This window comes from Felis catus, chromosome X, assembly GCF_018350175.1.
Source record: "Felis catus isolate Fca126 chromosome X, F.catus_Fca126_mat1.0, whole genome shotgun sequence".
NCBI classification, from domain to species: Eukaryota; Metazoa; Chordata; class Mammalia; order Carnivora; family Felidae; genus Felis; species Felis catus.
Window position 1 is genome coordinate 51,588,895 of NC_058386.1, and position 24,666 is coordinate 51,613,560.

Consider the following 24,666-nt stretch of genomic DNA (forward strand, 5'->3'; position numbering starts at 1 on the left):
AGAGGCTACTATACTAGTCTACTATTCTAAACTCTTTTATGTTAAATATGAACACTTTCCCAATACTACTCTTAAGTCACATCTCATTTATCTTCCTCCTTATTAACTGCATAGGCTTGTCTTAAATAGTTGAAACATCTGTAATATACTACAGAGTTTGCTTAGAGGTACTCTGTTAATATACTCGTGTGGCCAGAGAAAAAACAAGCATTATTAAATATGAATGCAATCCTTAATAACACAACTGAACATTTTTTTCAATTAAAAAGTCCAGAAAGAAGGTCTCATTCTATAAAGATTTATCATTTATAAGTCACAGTGAAAGGAACTTGAGTAATTTACCAAGTTTTCTATTATATACATTAGAGATACCTCACTAAAAACTGGTATCTCACACAACAGAATAACATTTGCTGAATGTAATACTGTAGTGACAGTACTGAGGTTGATTGTTAGAGACATTGGTTCAATAACAAAAATCAAAAATAACAGCTGGAAATTTATCTCATTCAATGTTCAGAGATGAAAGGGTTAAACATTAATTCCATTGTTTTCTGCAGATAAGTTCTTTTTTTCATACTGAAATCTGATTACAATTAAATTCTGATATTTTTCCAAGCTACTGTATGAAGAAGATGCTGAAAGCCATCACTATACAGCATACTGCAACATAAAGACTCTTCCATTCACCAATTCTGGCACACTTGCAAAATATACCCAACAATCCAGTTTTATTTCTGTTCAGGGGCTGTATGCCAAGGATAGGATATAAGCACAGGTACATATAAACAGCAAGATTACTTACAGTCAAAAGACTCTGAAAATTGAAAATGGCAGACATAGTGAGACTGGCAAAGCTCAGACTCCACCAAAAAAATTGCTAGAACTAATACAGTAGTATGTGAATTCAGCAAAGTTGCAGGATATAAAATCAATGTGCATAAATCTGTTGCATTTCTATACACATTCACCACTGAAAACACCAAATAATATCTATTCATATAACAATTCCACCTGAAGAACTGAGGGCCAGCTGAACAGCTTCTACACCATAAAAGACAGAACAAGCAAAAAAGAACACTAAGATAGATGGAGGCATGGTAACAAAGGGAACCCATACACCTGATACTGTATAAACTGCAGTAAAGAGGGATAGTACAGAGGGACTGGGAATAGATTCTTCTGTCCTTGGTCACACACATACACACACACACACACACACACACACGGATGAAGTTTAATAAACTAGAATATAAAAGGGACAGCACTAGAACTCCACCAAATGGCAGAGGACCTGTGAAAACGTTCTCCAGACCAAAGGGACTGTCTCGCTGCCTCAGGAGCCCTGGGTCTGCAAGCCCACACTATGCCCAGTCATTCTGGGGCACAGAAAAAAAAATCCATGCTTTAAAGATGTGGAGAGATGCAGGAATATTCTCTGAGTCAGAGGGACCAGTTTGTTGCCTCAGCAAGCCCTGGTCCACAAGCCCAGAGTTATCAACAGCTCTGGTAACTCTAGGGCACAGAAAAAAAAGCCACATTTTTCTCTTCTCTTCTTTCTTTAAAAGCTATAGCTTCAAAGAGCAATTAGTGTATAAAAGAGCCAGCCCTAGAACTCTGCCAAATGGCCAGAGGAGCTGCTGGAATGCTCTCTGGGTAGGAGATGACAGACACGGTCTACACTCCTTTTTCCATCTTGAAATCATGCACATGTGTACAGTTCCAGCACCCTAACTGGCCTGTCCCCTCAGTGAGCCTGGGGCTCATAGCGCATACAAGTCTCAGCATTCTCACCAAGGTGGCCACAGGGTAGTGCCTACTGAGACACCTCTGGTTGGTGCTCACTACATCACCAACCTTCACACCAAAGTGAAACAGGTGCAAAGTCACCCCAGAATACTCCAGGCCACACCACTTTGGCTTCAGTTGGCTTGCTGAGGCACCCTTGGTGCAGAATGCTCCAAAACCACTCAGCTGACATCTAATTTAGATCCAACAGCTCTGCCAGGTTGCCGCTGTGCAGAGCAAAACCCAGAGCATACTTGCATCAGTTTCAGCCACCCTGCCAGGGTAACCCTATGTGGAGTACCCCAGAACACACTAGAGTTGGCTCCAGTTGCCCGGCCAGGGCAACCTCCTTGTTGAGCATGTTGTGACACACCAGTTTGCATCCAAGTCAGCTTCAGTTGTCCTGACAGTTCAACTTCACTGTGAAGAGCCCAGTGTACTTGGCTTGCAACCGCTTCAGCTTCAGCTGTCCTTCCAGGACATATTTTTTGCAAGAGCCCAGGGACCACACCATCCCACACCCATTTTAGCTTTAGCTGTCCTGCCAGGGTACCCCTAGGCAGAACACCCCAGGACCACTCAGCTTTTACACTGCCTCAGCTACAGCTTCCCTCTCAGGGCAACCTCTGTGTAGAGAGCCCTGGAATACACTGGTTTATATCCATTTCTGCTAATTCTGTTAAGGTGACCTCTGCATATAGTTTCAGATATTTGGCCATGGAACCCTCTGTGCAAAGAGCTTGGGGACTTGCCCACACACTGCTGAGCTCCCAGGCCACATATTTCTTCAGCTCTAGGTTCCCAGGCAGGACAAGCCCTGCATGGAGCACCCAGGGGCATCCTGGCTTGCACCCACTTCAGCTTCAACTGTCCTGCCAGGGACAGAACATCAGAACACCTCAGCATACATTCACTTTAGCTGTACTGAGAGGGTGGTGGCTGTGTAGAAAGTCCCAGGACACCCAGCCCATACCAGCCACAGTTCCACCCAGCCAGCAAAAGTCACCAAGCACACATAGTCTACATAGGGGATGACCATACACAAGACCATTACTTCAAGTTTAGGAGAAGTAGCTGTTCCAAATAATCTGTAGAAACAAACAGAAACTCAATCAAAATGGAGAGACAGAAGAAGCTTCAAAAGAAAGAATAAAACTAAACCTCAGAAATATTATAAGTGAGGGGCGCCTGGGTGGCGCAGTTGGTTAAGCGTCTGACTTCAGCCAGGTCACGATCTCACGGTCCGTGAGTTCGAGACCCGCGTCAGGCTCTGGGCTGATGGCTCAGAGCCTGGAGCCTGTTTCCGATTCTGTGTCTCCCTCTCTCTCGGCCCCTCCCCTGTTCATGCTTTGTCTCTCTCTGTCCCAAAAATAAATAAACGTTGAGAAATATTATAAGTGAAAGAGAGATAAGCAATATAATAAGGAATTTAAAGTATTGACTTTAAAGGTGCTCACCTGGCTGGAGAGAAGAATAGATGAACTCAGTAAGACCTTCAATAAAAACATAGAAAATATAATTAAAAAAACAACCAATCAGAAGTGAAGAATACAATAACTGAAATAAGAAACACACTGGAGGGAATCAAGAGTAGACTAATGCATACAGAAAGATGTATCAATGATCTGGAAGACAGGGTAATGGAAAACACCCAGGCTGAACAGCAAGACAAGAAAATAATTTTTAAGAATGAGGATAGGTTGAAGGATCTCTTGAACAACAAATGAAAAAACATTTTCATTACACAGATTCCAGAAGAAGCAGAGTGAAAGGGGCAGAGAACTTATTTGAAGAAATAATAGCTGAAAATTTCCCTAACCTAAGGAAGTAAATAGTTATCCAGGTCCAAGAAGCACAGGGTTCCAAACAAGATCAACCCAAGGAGGTTCACACTATGACACATAATAATTAAAATTTCAAAGTTTAAAGGAAAAGAGAATTCTTAAAGCAGCAAGAGAGAAGCAAAAAGTCAATAAATAACTAATGGGTCAATGAAACAATCATGAAATTAAAAAAATAGATGGAGATAAATGAAAACGGAAACATAATGGTGCAAATGGGATGCTGAAAAGCAGTTCTAAGAAAAAATATACAGAATTACAGGTCTATCTCAAGAAACAAAAAAGAGGTCAAATCAACAGCTACCTTTACACCTAAAGGAAATTGTTTAAAAAGGGCAAACAAAGCCCAAAGTAAGTGCAAGGAAGGAAATAATAAAAATTACAACAGATATAAATGACATAGGACTTGTAGGAAGATGGCGGCTTAGGAGGACGCTGGGCTCACCACGCATCCTGCTGATCACTTAGATTCCACCTACACCTGCCAAACTAACCCAGAAAACCACCAGAAACTAGCAGAATGGAGTCTCCAGAGCCAAGGGTAGACGAGAGGCCCACAGAAGAGGGTAGGAAGGGTGGAGAGGTGATGCGTGCTCCACGGACTGGCGGGAGGGAGCCGGGGCAGAGGGGCGGCCCGCCGGCCAAGCAGAGACCCTGAGTCTGGCTCGCACAAGCGGAGGGGCCGGACAAAGTGTGTTCCGACAAGTGCAAGCGAGACTTGCTTAGCATCTGGAGGGTCATAAGTTAACAGCTCTGCTCGGAAAGCGGGAAGCCTGGAGGACAAGGGGAGGGAGAGTTGCTGAGCCCCGGGATGACAGAGTTTAGTTTGGCTGGGAACAAAGGTGCTCACCAGCGCCATCTCCCTTGCCCATCCCCCAGCCAAAATCCCAAAGGGAACCAGTCCCTGCCAGGGAACTTGCTTGCTCCATGCAAACACCCAACACAGTGCTTCTGCGGTGCCACCCCTCCAGCAGCAGGTCTGACTCCCTCCCGCTGCCACAGGGCCCCTCCTGAAGTGGATCACCTAAGGAGAAGCGAGCTAAGCCTGCCCCTCCTGCCCCCGTGCACCTTGCCTACCTACCCCAGCTAATACGCCAGATCCCCAGCTCCACAAGCCTGGCAGTGTACAAGTAGCCCAGACGGACCACGCCACCCCATAGTGAATACCACCCCTAGGAGAGGGGAAGAGAAGGCACACACCAGTCTGACTGTGGCCCCAGCGGTGGGCTGGGGGCAGACATCAGGTCTGACTGTGGCCCCGCCCACCGACTCCAGTTATACACCACAGCACAGGGAAGTGCCCTGCAGGTCCTCACCATGCCAGGGACTATTCAAAATGACCAAGCGTAAGAATTCCCCTCAGAAGAATCTCCAGGAAATAACAACAGCTAATGAACTGATCGAAAAGGATTTAAATAATGTAACAGAAAGTGAATTTAGAATAATAGTCATAAAATTAATTGCAGGGCTTGAAAACACTATAGAGGACAGCAGAGAATCTCTTGCTACAGAGATCAAGGGACTAAGGAACAGTCAGGAGGAGCTGAAAAACGCTTTAAACGAAATGCAAAACAAAATGGAAACGACGACAGCTTGGATTGAAGAGGCAGAGGAGAGAATAGGTGAACTAGAAGATAAAGTTATGGAAAAAGAGGAAGCTGAGAAAAAGAGAGATAAAAAAATCCAGGAGTACGAGGGGAAAATTAGAGAACTAAGTGACACACTAAAAGAAATAATATACACATAATTGGTATCCCAGAGGAGGAAGAGAGAGGGAAAGGTGCTGAAGGTGTACTTGAAGAAATAATAGCTGAGAACTTCCTGGATCTGAGGAAGGAAAAAGGCATTGAAATCCAAGAGGCACAGAGAACTCCCTTCAAACGTAACTTGAATCGATCTGCACGACATATCATAGTGAAACTGGCAAAATACAAGGAGAAAGAGAAAATTCTGAAAGCAGCAAGGGATAAACGTGCCCTAACTTATAAAGGGAGACCTATAAGACTCGTGACTGATCTCTCTTTTGAAACTTGGCAGGCCAGAAAGGATTGGCACGAGATCTTCAATGTATTGAACAGAAAAATATGCAGCCGAGAATCCTTTATCCAGCAAGTCTGTCATTTAGAATAGAAGGAGAGATAAAGGTCTTCCCAAACAAAAACTGAAGGAATTCATCACCACTAAACCAGCCCTACAAGAGATCCTAAGGGGGATCCTGTGAGACAAAGTACCAGAGACATCGCTACAAGCATAAATCATACAAACATCACAATGACTCTAAACCCGTATCTTTCTATAACAACACTGAATGTAAATGGATTAAATGCGCCAACCAAAAGACATAGGGTATCAGAATGGATAAAAAAACAAGACCCGTCTATTTGCTGTCTACAAGAGACTCATTTTAGATCTGAGGACACCTTTAGATTGAGAGTGAGGGGATGGAGAACTATTTATCATGCTACTGGAAGCCAAAAGAAAGCTGGAGTAGCCATACTTATATCAGACAAACTAGATTTTAAATTAAAGGCTGTAACAAGAGATGAAGAAGGGCATTATATAATAATTACAGGGTCTATCCACCAGGAAGAGCTAAAAATTATAAATGTCTATGTGCCAAATACCAGAGCCCCCAAATATATAAAACAATTACTCACAAACAAAAGCAACCTTATTGATAAGAATGTGGTAATTGCAGGGGACTTTAACACTCCACTTACAGAAATGGATAGATCATCTAGACACACGGTCAATAAAGAAACAAGGGCCCTGAATGACACATTGGATCAGATGGACTTGACAGATCTATTTAGAACTCTGCATCCCAAAGCAACAGAATATACTTTCTTCTCGAGTGCACATGGAACATTCTCCAAGATAGATCATATACTGGGTCACAAAACAGCCCTTCATAAGTTTACAAGAATTGAAATCATACCATGCATACTTTCAGACCACAATGCCATGAAGCTTGAAATCAACCACAGGAAAAAGTCTGGAAAACTTCCAAAAGCATGGAGGTTAAAGAACACCCTACTAAAGAATGAGTGGGTCAACCAGGCAATTAGAAAAGAAATTTAAAAATATATGGAAACAAATGAAAATGAAAATACAACAATCCAAACGCTTTGGGATGCTGCGACGGCAGTTCTGAGAGGAAAATACATTGTAATCCAGGCCTATCTCAAGAAACAAGAAAATTCCAAATACAAAATCAAACAGCACACCTAAAGGAAATAGAAGCAGAACAGAAAAGGCAGCCTAAACCCAGCAGAACAGAAATAATAAAGATCAGAGCAGAACTATACAATATAGAATCTAAAAACTATGTAGAGCAGATCAACAAAACCAAGAGTTGGTTTTTTGAAAAAATAAACAAAATTGACAAACCTCTACCCAGGTTTCTCAAAAAGAAAAGGGAGATGACCCAAATAGATAAAATCATGAATGAAAATGGAATTATTACAACCAATCCCTCAGAGATACAAACAATTATCAGGGAATACTATGAAAAATTATATGCCAACAAATTGGACAACCTGGAAGAAATGGACAAATTCCTAAACACCCTCACGCTTCCAAAACTCAATCAGGAGGAAATAGAAAGCTTGAACAGACCCATAACCAGCGAAGAAATTGAATCGGTTATCAAAAATCTCCCAAGAAATAAGAGTCCAGGACCAGATGGCTTCCCAGGGGAGTTCTACCAGACGTTTAAAGCAGAGATAATACCTATCCTTCTCAAGCTATTCCAAGAAATAGAAAGGAAAGGAAAACTTCCAGACTCAGTCTATGAGGCCAGTGTTACTTTGATTCCTAAACCAGACAGAGACCCAGTAAAAAAAGAGAACTACAGGCCAATATCCCTGATGAATACGGATGCGAAAATTCTCAATGAGATATTAGCAAATCGAATTCAACAGCATATAAAAAGAATTATTCACCATGATCAAGTGGGATTCATTCCTGGGATGCAGGGCTGGTTCAACATTCGCAAATCAATCAACATGACACATCACATTAATAAAAGAAAAGAACCATATGATCCTGTCAATCAATGCAGAAAAGGCCTTTGACAAAATCCAGCACTATTTCTTAATAAAAACGAAAGTCGGGATAGAAGGAACATACTTAAACATCATCAAAGCCATTTATGAAAAGCCCACAGCTAACATCATCCGCAATGGGGAAAAACTGAGAGGTTTTTTCCCTGAGATCAGGAACACGACAAGGATGCCCACTCTCACAGCTGTTGTTTAACATAGTGCTGGAAGTTCTAGCATCAGCAATCAGACAACAAAAGGAAATCAAAGGCATCAAAATTGGCAAAGCTGAAGTCAAGCTTTCGCTTTTTGCAGATGACATGATATTATACATGGAAAATCCGATAGACTCCACCAAAAGTCTGCTAGAACTGATACATGAATTCAGCAAAGTTGCAGGATACAAAATCAATGTACAGAAATCAGTTGCATTCTTATACACTAATAATGAAGCAACAGAAAGACAAATAAAGAAACTGATCCCATTCACAATTGCACCAAGAAGCATAAAGTACCTAAGATGTAAAAGATCTGTATGCTGAAAAGTATGGAAAGCTTATGAAGGAAATTGAAGAAGATATAAAGAAATGGAAAGACATTCCCTGCTCATGGATTGGAAGAATAAATATTGTCAAAATGTCAATACTACCCAAAGCTATCTACACATTCAATGCAATCCCAATCAAAATTGCACCAGCATTCTTCTCAAAACTAGAACAAGCAATCCTAAAATTCATATGGAACCACAAAAGGCCCCGAATAGCCAAAGGAATTTTGAAGAAGAAGACCAAAGCAGGAGGCATCACAATCCCAGACTTTAGCCTCTACTCCAAAGCTGTCATCATCAAGACAGCATGGTATTGGCACAAAAACAGACACATAGACCAATGGAATAGAATAGAAACCCCAGAACTAGACCCACAAACGTATGGCCAACTCATCTTTGACAAAGCAGGAAAGAACATCCAATGGAAAAAAGACAGCCTCTTTAACAAATGGTGCTGGGAGAACTGGGCAGCAACATGCAGAAGGTTGAAACTAGACCACTTTCTCACACCATTCACAAAAATAAACTCAAAATAGATAAAGGATCTTAATGTGAGACAGGAAACCATCAAAACCCTAGAGGAGAAAGCAGGAAAAGACCTCTCTGACCTCAGCCATAGCAATCTCTTACTCGACACATCCCCAAAGGCAAGGGAATTAAAAGCAAAAATGAACTACTGGGACCTTATGAAGATAAAAAGCTTCTGCACAGCAAAGGAAACAACCAACAAAACTAAAAGGCAACCAACGGAATGGGAAAAGATCTTTGCAAATGACATATCGGACAAAGGGCTAGTATCCAAAATCTATAAAGAGCTCAGCAAACTCTACACCCGAAAAACAAATAACCCAATGAAGAAATGGGCAGAGAACATGAATAGACACTTCTCTAAAGAAGACATCCGGATGGCCAACAGGCACATGAAAAGATGCTCAACGTCACTCCTCATCAGGGAAATACAAACCAAAACCACACTCAGATATCACCTCACACCAGTCAGAGTGGCCAAAATGAACAAATCAGGAGACTATAGATGCTGGCGAGGATGTGGAGAAACGGGAACCCTCTTGCACTGTTGGTGGGAATGCAAACTGGTGCAGCCACTCTGGAAAACAGTGTGGAGATTCCTCAGAAAATTAAAAATAGACCTACCCTATGACCCAGCAATAGCACTGCTAGGAATTTACCCAAGGGGTACAGGAGTACTGATGCATAGGGCCACTTGTACCCCAATGTTTATAGCAGCACTCTCAACAATAGCCAAATTGTGGAAAGAGCCTAAATGTCCATCAATGGATGAATGGATAAAGAAATCGTGGTTTATATACACAATGGAGTACTACATAGCAATGAGAAAGAACAAAATATGGCCCTTTGTAGCAACGTGGATGGAACTGGAGAGTGTGATGCTAAGTGAAATAAGCCATACAGAGAAAGACAGATACCATATGGTTTCACTCTTATGTGGATCCTGAGAAACTTAACAGAAACCCATGGGGCAGGGGAAGGAAAAAAAAAAAGAGGTTAGAGTGGGAGAGAGCCAAAGCATAAGAGACTCTTAAAAACTGAGAACAGGGGCGCCTGGGTGGCACAGTCGGTTGAGCGTCCGACTTCAGCCAGGTCACGATCTCGCGGTCCGTGAGTTCGAGCCCCGCGTCAGGCTCTGGGCTGATGGCTCAGAGCCTAGAGCCTGTTTCCGATTCTGTGTCTCCCTCTCTCTCTGCCCCTCCTCCGTTCATGCTCTGGCTCTCTCTGTCCCCCCAAAAATAAATAAATGTTGAAAAAAAATTTTAAAAATAAAAAACTGAGAACAAACTGAGGGTTGATGGGTTGTGGGAGGGAGGGAGGGGAGGGTGGGTGATAGGTATTGAGGAAGGCACCTTTTGGGATGAGCACTGGTGTTGTATGGAAACCAATTTGACAATAAATTTCATATATTGAAAAAAAAAAGAAAGAAATGACATAAACAATTTAAAAAATCAAAAAAAAATCAATGAAACAAAGAACAGGTTCTAGAAAAACATAAACAAAATTGAAAAACCCACAGCCAGACTCATAAAACAAAAGACAATAAGAGAAAAGAGGAGAAATGACCCAAGTAAATAAAATTTGAAGAAAAGGAAATTAACAACTGACACCACAGTAAACAAAGAATTATGAGAATACTATGAAAAATTATATAGCAGCAAATTAGACAACCTAGAACATGTGGATAAACTCCTAAAAACATAAAAAGCTTCCATAACTGAATTAGGAAGAAAAAGAAAATCATAACAGATTACTAGTAAGAAAAAGTGAACAGGTAATTTTTTAAAAATACTAAAAAATAAAAGTCCAGGACCAGATGAAGTCACAGTGAATTCTACTGAACATTTAAAGAAGAGTTAAGGGGCGCCTGGGTGGCGCAGTCGGTTAAGCGTCCGACTTCAGCCAGGTCACGATCCCGCGGTCCGTGAGTTCGAGCCCCACGTCGGGCTCTGGGCTGATGGCTCAGAGCCTGGAGCCTGTTTCCGATTCTGTGTCTCCCTCTCTCTCTGTCCCTCCCCCGTTCATGCTCTGTCTCTCTCTGTCCCAAAAATAAATAAACGTTGAAAAAAAAATTAAAAAATAAATAAATAAATAAATAAATAAGTAAAGAAGAGTTAATACCTATTCTCCCCAAACTATTCCAAGAAATAGGGTAAGAAGGAAAGCTTCCAAATACATTCCACAAGGCTAGCATTACCCTGATAGCAAAACCAGACAAAACCACCATAAAAAAAAAAAAACAAACTGCAGGCCAATATTCCTGATGAAAACTTTAGACGCAAAAATCCTCAACAAAATATCAGAAAACTGCATTCAACAATATATTAAAAGGATCATTCACCATGATCGAGTGGGATTTATTCCAGGGATTCAAGGATGATTCAATATTCTCAAATCACTCAATGTGATAAAACCACATCAACAAAATGAAGGATGAAAATCATATGATCATCTAAATAGATGCAGAAAAAAACCTGAAAAAATATAACAACCATTCATGATAAAAACTCTCAACAAAGTGGGTTTAGAAAGAACGTACCTCAATATAACAAAGGCCATATTGAAAAACCCACAGCTAACATCTTACTGGTGGAAAAGTGACAGCTTTTCCTCTAACATCAGAAAAAAAACAAAGATGTCTACTCTCGCCACTTTTATTAAACATAGTACTGGAAGTTTTAGCTGCAGCAATCAAGAAATTAGAGGCATCCATATTAAAAAAGAAGTTGTTAAATTGTCATTATTTGCAGATGACATGTAGTATACATTGAAAATCCTAGAATACACATCAAATACTTACTAGAAGTAGTAAATTAATTCTATAAAATTTCAGGATACAAAATTAATACCCAGATATCAGTATCATTTCTATATACTAATAATGAAGTAGCAGAAAGAAAAAGAAAACAATTCCATTTACAATTGTAAAATAATAAAATAACTTTCTAGAAATAAACTAAAACAAAAGGTAAAAGAACTGTATCCTGAAAAACATAAACACTGATGAAAAATTGAATTTGACATAAACAATAGAAATATATTCCATGCTCATGTATTGGAATATTGTTAAAATCTTAATACCACCCAACGCAATCTACAGATTTAATGCAATCCCTACCAAAATATCAAAAGCATTTTTCACAAAACTAGAACAAATAATCCTGAAAATTGTATGCAACCCAAATTGACAAAGTAATCTTGAGAAACAAGAGGAAAGCTGGAAGTATCACAATTCTGGGCCAAAATATATACCACAAAGGTATAGTAAACAAAACTGTATGGTATTGGCACAAAAACAGACATATACCTGAATAGAATAGAGAACTCAGAAAAAAAAAACCCACACTTAAAATGGTCAATTAATCTATGACAAAGGCGGCAATAGTATACAATGGGGAAGAACAGTGTCTTCAAAAAATGGTGCTGGGACTGTTGGTGGGAATGCAAACTGGTGCAGCCACTCTGGAAAACAGTGTGGAGGTTCCTCAAAAAATTAAAAATAGATCTACCCTATGACCCAGCAATAGCACTGCTAGGAATTTATCCAAGGGATACAGGAGTGCTGATGCATGGGGCACTTGTACCCCAATGTTTATAGCAGCACTTTCAACAATAGCCAAATTATCGAAAGAGCCTAAATGTCCATCAACTGATGAATGGATAAAGAAATTGTGGTTTATATACACAATGGAATACTACTTGGCAATGAGAAAGAATGAAATATGTCCTTTTGTAGCAACGTGGATGGAACTGGAGAGTGTGATGCTAAGTGAAATAAGCCATACAGAGAAAGACAGATACCATATGTTTTCACTCTTATGTGGATCCTGAGAAACTTAACAGAAACCCATGGGGCAGGGGAAGGAAAAAAAAAAAGAGGTTAGAGTGGGAGAGAGCCAAAGCATAAGAGACTCTTAAAACCTGAGAACAAACTTAGGGTTGATGGGGGGTGGGAGGGAGAGGAGGGTAGGTGATGGGTATTGAAGAGGGCATCTTTTGGGATGAGCACTGGGTGTTGTATGGAAACCAATTTGACAATAAATTTCATATATTAAAATAAATAAATAAATAAATAAATAAATAAAAGTTTTAAAAATAAATTAATAAAGTCAATATTCTCAGAATGCAGCACATTTGAAAAAGACCTCTACCCATCCTCTTACCTGGACTTAGACTTTGGAGAAGTGGGTCATACAAACAGAAATAAATGGAGCTTCCATTTCAACTCAGAAGCCTACATGTATCTAAGGTGCCAACATAGATATTTCAGACCTAATTTGGGTAACTTAGACACATATTTGAATTGGAAAGAATTCACCTCATCTCTACTCAGTCTTGTCAAGTGTGACACTAATAAGCCACCTCACCAATAGCCCTGCTAAGTGACAGCTTACCAATTTCCTTTCTACTAGATATTCAAAACTGTATTACCAGAAAGGCACAATTACTGTCTTTTTATGATAGTAAAATGCTGGAAATAAAGATCCAACAATTCACAGATAGCACTTAAACATCAATGACTCCCTATGCAGAAAATTATCGCAAAAGGTCTAATTGCCATCCTTAGTCCTTGCAAGGCTAGACCTTTGCCTGGTGCCTGGGAACCTGGATTTTGGAAGTTTTCCCACCATTCCCTAACTGATAATAGTGATTCTCTGTGCCTAAACTGTACAAATAATGTGGTTTATTCTTTGCTGAACACTTGCTTTCCTTCTGGGCATCAGGAACTTTGGTACACACTAAACAGAGTGCCTATGTGACCAGGCCCCAATAAAAATCCTGGGCACTGATTCTCCAATAAGCTTCCTTAGTAAATGACAGTTTTCATATATTGTCACAATTTGTTGCTAGAGAAATTAGGCATGTGACTGCACTGGGAGAGGACTCTGAAGCTCATGCCTATTTTTTTTTTCTGGACTTCACCTGTTTTCTCTTTGATGATTTTGTTTTATATTATTTTGCTATAATAAGTCACAGCCACAAGTGTAACTACACATTGAGTCCTGTGAGCCTAGTGAATCACTAAACCTGAGGGATGGTCTTGGAAATCCCCAACACATTCCTGGACTTCTATTTTGGCCCAGAGATCTTTCTTAATATCCAGAATCAAATGTTTGATATCAAATACTTGATATCTGTTAATCACCCATGAACTCAAGTCTAAAACTGAAGACACTGTGTTTCCCTCTTCTTAAGTTCCTTATCTTGGCTAACATATCCATTATCCACTTGGTCATTCAAGCCAGAAACAAGGAAACCTGGGATGCATACTAAACTCCCTCATTAATCTGTCACCAGGTTCTTTCAATTCTACCACCTATCTCTTAAAACCATGTCATCCTCTCCATCTATAGTTATTGCCTTTGTTCAGGTTTTCATCACCTCTCATATCATTCTCCTGCATTCTTAGCTCAAGCAAATTCTCCACACCAATACCAAAGTTATCTTTCTAAAACACAAATACACTTACATGCCCTTCTAAGCTTAAAATATTCTAGTGGCTCCTGTCTTCAGGATAATGTTCAAATTCCTTAATTAGGCCATGAAGCCCTTCATGACCTGGATTCACTTCCTGACCTTCTTTTTCTCTGTATATAAATTAGGATAGATTTTCTTCTCCAGACTATTTCCCAAAGCATCAAGCTGTTTCTGGCTTCACAGTCTGAATTCCATATCCTTCATCTATGCTCCCATAGCACCCTATGCTTTAGACTATGAGAACTCTGATTCAGTGTCTTCAGTGAAGTAGGTACTTAATAAATACTGGTTGAATGGCTTAATGTTAAATGAAAAGGAGAGATTATAAATGATTTTCCTCTTTTTTCAAAAAGTTGTTTATAGATTTGGATACTAGCCCTTTGTCTGATATGTCATTTGCAAATATCTTTTCCCATTCCGTCGGCTGCCTTTTAGTTTTGTTGATTGTTTCCTTTGCAGTGCAGAAGATTTTTTATCTTCACGAGGTCCCAATAGTTCATTTTTGCTTTTAATTCCCTTGCCTTTGGGGATGTGTCAAGTAAGAAATTGCTGCGGCTGAGGTCAGAGAGGTTTTTTCCTGTTTTCTCCTCTAGGGTTTTGATGGTTTCCTGTCTCACATTCAGGTCCTTTATCCATTTTTAGTTTATTTTTGTAGCAACGTGGATGGAACTGGAGAGTGTTATGCTAAGTGAAATAAGTCATACAGAGAAAGACAGATACCACATGTTTTCACTCTTATGTGGATCCTGAGAAACTTAACTGAAGACCATAGGGGAGGGGAAGGGAAAAAAAAAGGTTAGAGAGGGAGGGAGCCAAAATATAAGAGACTCTTAAAAACTGAGAACAAACGGAGGATTGATGGGGGTTGAGAGGGAGGGGAGGGTGGTTGATGGGTATTGAGGAGGGCACCTGTTAGGATGAGCACTGGGTGTTGTATGGAAACCAATTTGACAATAAATTTTATATTAAAAAAAAGTTGTTTGCTGATATTCTTCTGGCTTAATTAAATGGATCAAAAGGAAAACAATGACAAAAATACCTCATAGTTTCTGTTGGCTTCTGTTATGATCCAGTACCTGTTGGGTATTCCCATACGCCCAAAGTCTGATATTGGGTCAGTTTCCACCCATTTTCCTTCATCTCTTTCGAGGATTTGGGATTATAAGAAAAAGCATACAGATCTTCAGGTAATGCTGGAGGAGATAAACATGAAAACAAAGTAATAATGAGTGAAGCTTAAAGAACAACAAATTATGCTTAAAAAAAGTCTAGATTTCCTTTTCCTAAAGGGAATGTTTGTGAAACAGGGCAATGACTTGTGTACAAGGTTGGCTTTATGTGAGGAATAAGAACTGGAATATTGCTTCAAAGTCTTATTTTAAAAATGTTTTAACTTTTTGTGATACTAATACAAAGCAGGGACATACTTCCTGGTTTCCTGTGAATTGCTGGATAATGGACTGAACCAAAACTTTAGGGTTTTACATGCTGGGAAAGTGGTCCTTACCAAAAGTTTTTAACTGAGCTTCAATGACTTAATTGCTTTGCTTATTGTAACATGTTGCAAAACATTTACAGTGTTCTTGTATTCCAATTGTTAGGCCAATACCTGCTTCTGGTTGATAAATGGCCATTTTTTCTCTTCTTTCTGTCAACCCCACTTCCTCCCTTCACAAGATTAAACATTCAATCAGTAATGCATCTGACCAATTTATGTGGCAAGAACTTTTCCAGGGATGGATAGAGTCTGCCAATGCCTTATAAGGTGTTGAGTTGACTGACAGTTAACCTCTATCAATAAAATTCCAGCAAATTCTGGGGAAAGGGTGGAAGAAAACGGGAGGGAAGACACAAAAGCATGGAAATTCCACAGACTAAAATCAGAGGTAGCTTTTGAGTTAGCCACATAGGCATAGGGCTGAGGGATGAGACTGTGAGGCTGGACGAAACAGGGATAGCTGCATTATTAAGGACTCTGAAAAACTGCCCTAGTCTTCTGAATGGAACTGAATGTAGGGATAGGAACAGTGGGACAAACATAAAGCTTGCAAGACAATAGGTAAAATATTTTGATCCAAAGCAATCTTCCTGAATTGACAAATAATTTATAAGTTGATACTTAAAAGGAGGGAGGGAGAGAGAAGAAAATAACATCTATTATACATCTATATACCAAGTAGAGAGTAAAATGCACACATGCATCTAAACCTCCAAACAACCCCCATAGGGAGCTTACACTATCACTACTTTTTTTAAAGATTATGTGCGGTCAATAAAGAAAAAACCTCCATATATTAAAAAAAAAGATTATATGTGTTTTTTGATTTTTAAGTTTGAGAGTGCATGTATGTGCAAGTGGGGGACGGGCAGAGAGAGAGGGAGAGTGAATCCCAAGCAGGCACCACATTGTCAGTGCAGAGCCCCATGCAGGGCTCAAACTCACAAACAATGAGATCACGACTCAAGCCTAAATCAAGAATCGAATGCTCAACCAACTTAGCTACCCAGGCACCCCAAGATTATATGTGCTTTTATTTTTTTTAGTTTTTATTTGAATTCCATTTAGTTAACATACAGTGTTTTATTAGTTTCAGGTATACAAAATAGTAATTCAACACTTCTATACAACACCCAGTGTTCATCACAAGTGTACTCCTTAATTCTCATCACTTATTTAATCCAACCCCCCACCCCCTCCCCTCTGTTAACCATCAGTTTGTTCTCTATAATTAAGAGTCTGTTTCTTGATTGTCTCTCTCCCTCTCTTATTTTTCCCTTTCTTTATTTTGTCTCTTATATCCCACATGAATGAAATCATATGATATTTGTCTTTCTAAGGCTGACTTATTTCATTAAGCCTCATACCCTTTCAGTCCATCCATGTTGTTGCAAATGGAAAGATCTCATCCATTTTTATGACTGAATAACATTCCATTACTACTTTTACAGATGAAGAAGCTGAGTTCAGAGGTTATATAACTTGCCCAAATACCATGAGGCTGGTAAGTAGCAGAGCCCAGATCCAAACTCTGTTCTGTTTAACTCCATAGCTCATGATCTTTCTATTATACCATTCTAGGGAAAAACAATTAAAATGATTTAAGCTAAAAATACTGTCCTACCTACCTGGCTGAGAAAGATTGAGCAGCAAATTATAAACATCATGGCACACAATGTCAGAGTCTAAAACAAAGTGGGCCACCCAGAAGTTCTTGCAGCGGAGGATAAGGGGACAGCCCAGGCTAGTGATAGGCAATTTCTCTACATTGGCAATGTGATGCAGTACAATCTACAAAACAGAAAAGAACCAAAATAAATTCACAGACATGCACTATGTCTAGGACTATCAGTGTGGCTTACTTTCAGCAATGGTAACAGCATAGCCAGAGATGTGATCATATCTACAGCCTAAAACCATCCTTTGTAAATCACAACTGGGTTTCTCACAAACAGAAGTAAACAGTGGTAAATCAATACGAATCAAGTTCCAGTGTTATAAAACTTCTCTTCTTCTTAGGATTATAAGGCTAACAGGTTTGTGGGTCAATTGAGGTGAACTGGCTCATAGCAGATGGCTTCTAGCATACTATGATGAAGCTTATGATTGTAGAATCATTGACACAGATGAAAAGATAATTTTTGTTTATTCTACCAAATCTAATTAAAATGATTAATAATTGGTATTGTGCTTTATCGCTCACAAGATAGTCATGGCCAGAGGACTTAGCTATTTAAGTCCTGTAATAACTCTTTGAGGTATAATCACCCCATTTCAAGAATGAAAGAAACCAGGGCTCTGAGAAGTGAATTCCTTATCACAGGTCACACAGTTAATAAGTGGCACAAATAGGATTTAAGTCATGGCAGTCTAACTCCAAGTCCAGGATTCCTTCTCAAGGAATTCTAAAAAGTCTAGTCTAGGACTTCTAAAAAGTCTAATACCAGGAGAAAATTTTCTCTTCCACATTTTAGATTCTAGTAACAGGAAACAAAGAATGAAGTGGGCAAAAATTTACCTAAGTAACTTAGGAAATTTAGGTAACTTAGGAAATGAGTAGAGAATATAACACTAAGAACTAAAGGAACTATACATAAGTACTGTACTATATAGTTAATAAAGTTATTTCCCATGGGAGTACAGGTTAACTGCTCTGATTAAAAAAGGAGGATGATTAAATCTTCATTCTAGTCACTCCTACCCCTGCTGATGCCAGTAGAAAAGAAATAAATGCATGGTAAAAGAAACTGCATCTAAATAATAAAATTCTTTATACATTCCAAAAGCCATGGAATCATGGTTTTATGTTTTAGTCTTTGATATTCTCCTCCTATCTGTGCCTTTGATGTTTCCTGCAACTAAAAGCCTAGATGCACTCTATTCATTCTCTGTACTCCTTGTCCTGTGACTAGAATGACCTTCTGATCATCATTCACTGTCTTTTATTTTGCTCCACCCCACACACTCCATGCCTCAGCCCCAATTTATTTAGAAATGACATCTCTTCCAGGAAATCTTTCAATCATATGCACCATCTAAGAATGGACCAGGTGTGGGGGGGCTATTAATATATTCTTCACAGGTATTTTCCATCTTAATTTCTATCTCAGTTTTGTCAAACTCAGTTTCTGCCATGACAGTTTTGGAGGAATCACAAAAACTACTTATAATGTAGTAAGAATTAATAGATCAAATTTCAATAAAATCAGATAAAAAAAGAAGATCTATGTTTGGCTAGTAAAACACTGATCATGAAGATCAGGCACCAAGCACAAAACTGCTAAATTGGAAAGTGAATCAAAGTCTGGGAAGAACTACATTAATAGTTCTAATTTAGTAATTATGCCTTCTTTGACATATATAAATAATTACCATAAGTCCTCACTTCCAGATCTAGTCCACGGGTTTGAAATAACACCCAGTAGGAGCAAATCTGGGGATATGTGTGCTGTCTATGAATGCAGGTAGAAAGAAGAAAGGTTCACAGCACAGTATTAAAGAACTGGTTTCCAAAGTTTTAGAAATGGAAGATTCCTTAATAATTACATTAGCTAGCCACCTTATATTACAAATGAAAAATTGAAGCCCAGAGACCAAGAGTCCCTTGCTTAAGGCCATACAGCCAGTTAATGGACAGCTGACTCTAGCTAAAACTAGCTCTCCTGATTCTTCTTTTGGCACAACCAAAGGGAGCAAGTTACAACCTCATATGGGGAAAGTTCATGGTATTTTAAAAAGCAAGTGTTAAAATACTTCTTTCATACGTATATTCATATTTTATACTTATATAATACAGCAGTACACCCCCACCTTAACTACAGTTTTGTTTTCCATGGTTTTCGTTACCCATGGTCAACTGTAGCCCAGAAGTAGATGATCCTCTTTATGATATATCAGAAGGTCAATAGTAGCCTAACATTATGTCACAATGTCTACATCATTCACCTCACTTCATTTTATCACATAAGCATGTTATTATCTCACATCATCACAAGAAGGGTGAGTACAGTATAAGAAGATATTCTGAGAGAGAGACCACATAAACAAAACTATATTGTTATAATTATTCTATTATTAGTTATTGCTATTAATTTCTTACTGTGCCTAATTTATAAATTAAACTTTACCTAGGTATGTATGTATATGAAAAATCATAGTATACATGGGGCTTGGTACTTTCTGCAGTTTCAGGCATCCACTGGGGGTCTTGGAATATATCCCCTGTAGATAAGTGAGGGGGGGGGTCTACTGTAGTATGTATCATGTGCAAGTCACTGTTTTAAACACTTATTAAGGTTTTTATTCCCATAACAAGGTATTATTATTATTATCCCTATTTTACACGTGAGAGAAGTGAGACACTAAGAAATTAAATAAGTTGCCTACGGTTACAAAGGTAATAAATGTTGAAGTTGGAATTTCACCCTGAGCAGACTGGCTCTCAGGTTGGTGATCTTAATCACTATGCTATGCCATATACCAAGTATGTTATACTTGTTATAAACAAGGAGGTCTAAGCATAAATCTGGCTAATGATTAAGATTCAATGATGCTACTTCAGGATGGGGAAGACATAAAGTAATGTTAGGGGTATTTAGCTAATTAGAAAACTTTGTTTAAAGGTGCAAAAAGAAACATATACACACATGAAAACATAACCTGTCTTAGATCAGAAAGATAGTCAAATAATTGATACCGAAGGTATAGTCAATGGGGCATCTACACCACCTAAGAGCTTTTTAGAAATTTAGAATCTCAGAACTGAGATTCTGCATTTTTTTTAACAAGCACCCAGGTGACACAGATACTGATGGTTCTTGGACCACACTTTATGAGTACCAAGGTTTTAAATTGTTTCAGGATGCTCACCAACTAGGCTCAGAAAATGAACAGAGAGCACACTACCTAAAAATATTTAGGAAAAATCCCATGTAGCTTTAAATGACTAAGATGACCATAGTCAATAACATCAGGGACAAAGAGTCATGTGATTCAATCTATGAAAAAAAACATAAAATAGGTTCTTTGAAGAAAAGTTTTTATAGCAATTTAACTGTTACTTGAAATTTCAAGAAACTACCATATTAGAAAGCAAATAAACACAACTCTTTAGACCCTCTGATACTTCTTCTTGTGAACATACCCATGTTTCTTTCCAGGCCACACCAGAAACCTCCATATATATCAGGTGGGTTGCAGTAAGATATAGAATCCCATCAACAGATTTCTTACACACATAACAATCCAAGTATTTCACATTTTTCTACCTGTTATTTGGGAACAGGGAAATAGCTTTGACTGACACACTGGACCAGATGGATTTCACAGATACACACAAAACATTTCATCCTAAAGTGGCACGATACACATTCTTTTTAAGTGCACATGGAACATTCTCCAGAATAGATCACATACTGGGGTCACAAATCCACCCTCAACAACTACAAAAAGACTGGGATCATACCATGCATATTTCCAATCACAATGCTATGAAACTTGAAGTCAACCACAAGAAAAACTCAGAAATACCACAAATACATGGAGGCTAAAGAGCATTCTACTAAAGAATTAATGGGTTAACCAGGAATTTAAAGACAAAATTTTAAAATACATGGAAGGAAATGAAAATGAAAATGTGACAGTCCAAACCTTTGGGATATAGCAAAGGCAGGCACAAGAAGCAATATAGACCTACCTCAAGAAGCAAAAAAAGTCTTAAATACACAACCTAACCTTACATTTAATGGAGCTAGAAAAAAATAGTAAATAAAGTGTAAAGCCAGCAGAAGAAGGGAAATAATAAAGATTAGAGCAGAATTAAAGGATACAGAAGCAACAACAACAAGTGACCAGGTTAATGAAATTAAGAGATAGTTCTTTGAAAGAGTTAATAAAATTGATAAACCCCTAACTAGACTTATCAAAATGAAGAGAAAGGACCCAAATAAATATAATCACAAATGAAAGAGGAGCGATCACAACCAACACCACAGAAACATAAACAATTATAAGAGAATATTATGAAAAAGTATATGCCAACAAATTGGGCAATCTGGAAACAATGGATAAAATCCTAGAAACATATAAACTACCAAAATTGAAACAAGAAGAAACAGAAAAGTTGAACAAATAACCAACCATGAATTAAATTGGTATTCAAAATCTCCCAACTAACAAAAGTGCAAGGTTAGATGGTTTCCCAAGGGACTTCTACCAGACATTTCAAGAAGAGTTAATTCTTATTCTTCTCAAACTCTTTCAAAAATATAGAAATGGAGGGAAAATTTAGAAGCTCATTTTATGAGGCCAGAATTGCCTTGATTGTAAAACCAGACAAAGATCTCACTGAAAAGGAAAATTACAGTCCATCCTGAAAATTACAGTTCATCCCTGATGAACATGGATACAAAAATTCTCAACAAGATACTACTAAATCAAATCAAACAGTACATTAAAAGAATCATTCACCAAGATCAAGTGGGATTTATTCCTGAACTGCAGGGGTGATTCAATATTTCCAAATCAATTAACAGGATACACCACATTAATAAAAGAAAAGAATCATGAGATCTCTTAATTGATGCAGAAAAAGCATTTGACAAAATACAGCATCCATTCTTGTTAAAAACCTTCAACAAAGTAGGGATACAAGGAACATACCTCAACATCATAAAGGCCATATACAAAAGACCACAGTTATCATCCTCAGTGGGGAAAAACTGAGAGCCTTTTCTTTACAGTCAGGAACAAGACAGCATGTCGACTCTCATCATTGCTATTGAACACAGTACTGGATTCATAGCATCAGCAATCAGACAACAAAAAGAAATATGGTAAAACCTTGGTTTGCAAACATAATTAATTAATTCCTGAAACATGCTTGTAATCCAAAGCACTTGTATATCAAAGTGAATTTCTCCCTAAGAAATAATGGAAACTCAAACGATTTGTTCCACAATCCAAAAATATTCATATAAAAATGATTACAATACTGGGTGCCTGGGTGGCTCAGTTGGTTAAGTGGATGACTCTTGATTTCAGCTCAGGTCATGATCTTGCAGTTTGTGGGTTTGAGCCCCACATCAGGCTCTGCACTGACAGTGTGGAGCTGCTTCGGATCCTGTCTGTCTCCTCTGCCCCTCCCCTGCTCATTCTCTCTCTCTCAAAAATAAAAAATAAACATTTAAAAATTATTACAATACTGTAATATAATACAAAATAATAAAGAAAATACAAAATAATAAAGAAAATACAAAATATAAAGAAAAATAAACAAATTAACCTGCACTTACCTTTGGAAATCTTTGTGGCTGGTGTGGGAGAGACAAGAGAGAGGCAGGTTATTGTGTAGGACTATTTTCACTATCACTAATAAAACCACTGCTATCTATTGGCTCAACGGAATCTTTTTCTGCATGGGGCCCACTGAATACACTCACACAGATGTTGACTACAGTACAGTATTAATAAACTTGTCATATACTGTATTTAGTGCATTTGGCAATAAGGCAGCAGAAGAAATGGTCTATAACTATACTTAGCCTGACCTAGAATGAAGCAATGCATTCCTAAGCTTACTCTTATATGGAAAAGCAAAGGACTGTTCACAGGTGCTTTGAAGTGACAAAAAAAATACACTAGTGCCAGTTGTGGGCACCTTCCAATATTCTGAAAAATCACTGATTTTTGCCAAACACCATGGCCTGAGACTGAGCATCCAAGCATGGGAGACAATCACCCACAATCCTGCAGCAAGAGAGAGAAAGAGAAGAACCATTGGCTCAGTTGTGATCACGTGATGTTCGGCATCACATACCACTCGTATTGCAAGACATCATTCATTTATCAAGTTAAAATTTATTAGAAATGTCTGCTGGTCTTGCAGAATACTTGCAAAACAAGTTACTTGCAATCCAAGGTTTTACTGTAAAAGCAACCAAACTGGCAAGAAGTAAAATTTTTGCTATTCGTAGACAACATGATACTCTATGTAGAACACTGAAAAGACTCCACCAAAAAGTTGCTAGAACTGATACATGAATTTAGTAAAGTTGCAGGATACAAAGTCAACATACAGAAATCTGTCGCATATCTATACACCAATAATGAAGCAGCAGAAAGAGAAACCAAGGAATCTATCCCTTTTACAATTGCACCAAAAACCAAGATACTCAGGAATAAACCTAGTGAAAAAGGTAAAAGATCTGTATTCTGAAAATTACACAACACTTATGACAGAAATTGAAGCGGACACAAAAAAATGGAAAATTATTCCATGTTCATGGCCTGGGAGAATATTGTTAAAATGTCTACATTACACAAAGCAATCTACACATTTAATGCAATCAGTATCAAAATATCACCAGAACTTTTCACAGAGCTAGAACAAGCAATCCTAACATTTGTATGGAAACACAAAAGATCCTGAACAGCCAAAGAAATTCTGAAAAAGAAAAACAAAGCTGGAGGCATCACAATTCTGAACTTCATACTATATTACAAAGGTATAGTCATCAAGACAGTAAGGTACTGGCACAAAAACAGGCAAATATATCCATGAAACAGAATAGAAAACCCAGAAATTGACCCATCACTATATGGTCAAGTATTTTCGACAAAGCAGGAGAGAATATCCAGTGAGAAAAAAAGTCTCTTGAACAAGTGGTGTTGGGAAAACTGGAAAGCAACATGCAAAAGAATGAAACTGGATCACTGTTTTATACCATACACAAAAATAAATTCAAAATGGATGAAAGACCTAAATATGAGACAGAAAATCCACCAATATCCTAGAGGAGACCCGAGGCAGCAACCTCTTTGACATCAGCCACAGCAAATTCTTACTGGACATGTCCCCAGAAACAAGGGAAACAAAAGCAAAAATGAACTATTGGGATTTCATCAAGATAAGAAGCTTCTGCACAGCAAAGGAAACAATCAACA

The 24,666-nt window shown here is 38.5% G+C and overlaps 1 pseudogene; it reads right to left on the reverse strand.

Moving 5' to 3' along the window:
• Window positions 1-282: 282 nt before the first annotated feature.
• LOC109496526 lies at window positions 283-20,618 on the reverse strand (annotated as a pseudogene).
• Window positions 20,619-24,666: the final 4,048 nt, after the last annotated feature.